This window comes from Prionailurus viverrinus, chromosome B3 (genome assembly GCF_022837055.1).
Source record: "Prionailurus viverrinus isolate Anna chromosome B3, UM_Priviv_1.0, whole genome shotgun sequence".
NCBI classification, from domain to species: Eukaryota; Metazoa; Chordata; class Mammalia; order Carnivora; family Felidae; genus Prionailurus; species Prionailurus viverrinus.
In genome coordinates, this window is record NC_062566.1 from 76,220,577 (window position 1) to 76,222,234 (window position 1,658).

Genomic DNA, 1,658 nt, shown 5'->3' on the forward strand with positions numbered 1-1,658 from the left:
CTGGTGGTGGGGCGCCTGCTTGGGATTCTGTCTCTCCTTCTCTATGCTCCTCCCCCACTGTGCTTGCTCTCTCGCTCTCTCAAAATAAATAAACTTAAAAAAAAATTTTTTTTTAAAGAACCACTTCCTCAGAAAGTGGCACCCCAATCCCAAAAGTGATCCTCTGGTATATGTCTTCATAGCACTCAAGTCTTTTCAAGTTCATCCATCATGTTTTATAATCACACACGTGATGCTACCTTCCCCAATAACCTGCAAGCTTCAGCAGCGCAGAGACCACAGCTGTTTGCTCTTTATGCTCTACCCAGGAACTAGCACACTGCCCAACACACAACATGCAGTCAATAAATATTTCTGAGTGAAAGTGAGACACGGGAACTCTCTCAAATTATCCATTATCTAAGGTGACCCCAATCCTAATCTTTCCAGTATGGGTTAAGTTAGCCAAGAGCATTTAGAATTTATGGTGGTAGGAGACTTCTACAGGCCATTGCTGGTGCACCACAATGGGATGTTAACAATGCGAAAAGAGGCTATTACCCACTTTATCAAAAACGCACCTATCAAAATACACAGCAGAAAGCTACGGAAACCTAATGGTCCTGAAGCCCATCACCATGCTGAGAAATCAGCCCTGTCCTGGGGATTGACAGTCACTCCCTTGACCAAGAAGCCAGGCTTTTCCACATTATTGTCACAGGCGGGGGTCATAGCGTGTCTGTTCTCGGTTACCACCAGACAGTCTGATTAAACTGTGTCAAGTCTCATTACCAGCTCTTCAACATTAATTACTACCAACACATCCAGGCTTAACTCTTTTTGGGTTTTATACTTAAAGGCACAGCCTGACCCCCTAATGATGTTCCTAATTTTTATTCTGGGCTTCACTTACAACATAATTGGCTTAGGTAACTTCCTGTGAGTGAAAAGGTAATGCATCCTAGTTAAGCAAGGATTGAAGAGCCAGTCGAACGAAATACCTCAGTTTTCATTCAGTCCTGTTACCAGTTCTGTAATGCACTTGGAGGCCACATAATTTTGACCTCCCCCAACTTAATTATCTTAACTTACCCATCTGTAAAATTATAATCATCACTCTGACAGACTTATAGTTAGTCAGGGCTTCTAAGATTCTCAGAGACATCAGGGTGATGGACCCTTGCTCTAATTCTGCAGCTCTAAGGCCAGAAAGGTCTCAGACCGGACTGCGCTAGCCTAGGGAAAATAAATGTGTCAAAGAGGGTGTGGTGCTCCCTTAAGCAGCACATATACTAAAACTGGAATAATTCAGAGATTAGCACAGCCCCTATGCAAGGATGACATGCAAATTTGCAAAAATGTTCCATATTTTTAAAACTAGAAAGAAAAAAGAAGACGGTATGTTGATGCTTATTTTATACTAGTCTCTATGGTCAATTTTTGTAACACTGAGATTGATGATCTGATCATAAAGATCCAGCTGGGTTTGGGTGGGTGAGGGTATTGGTTCTGCCTATTCTCCCCAGTGACACTTCCTACACGTCCCAATGTGCACCTCAGTCATTCAGCCTTAATTATAGGCAATGATAGTGAAGCCCTCTCTGGAAGAGCCAGAGTCTTACACAGTATGTCTATGATGGAGAACAGTGGTGATCTTTTCACTGTGTACCACTTTCTTC

The 1,658-nt window shown here is 42.6% G+C and overlaps 1 non-coding gene across 1 annotated transcript; it reads left to right on the forward strand.

The window, feature by feature from the left end:
* The first annotated feature begins 1,247 nt into the window (after nt 1-1,247).
* Nucleotides 1,248-1,352, forward strand: LOC125169169 (U6 spliceosomal RNA). The gene has a single exon (XR_007153501.1). It is a non-coding gene; the product is annotated as a U6 spliceosomal RNA (small nuclear RNA).
* Nucleotides 1,353-1,658: the final 306 nt, after the last annotated feature.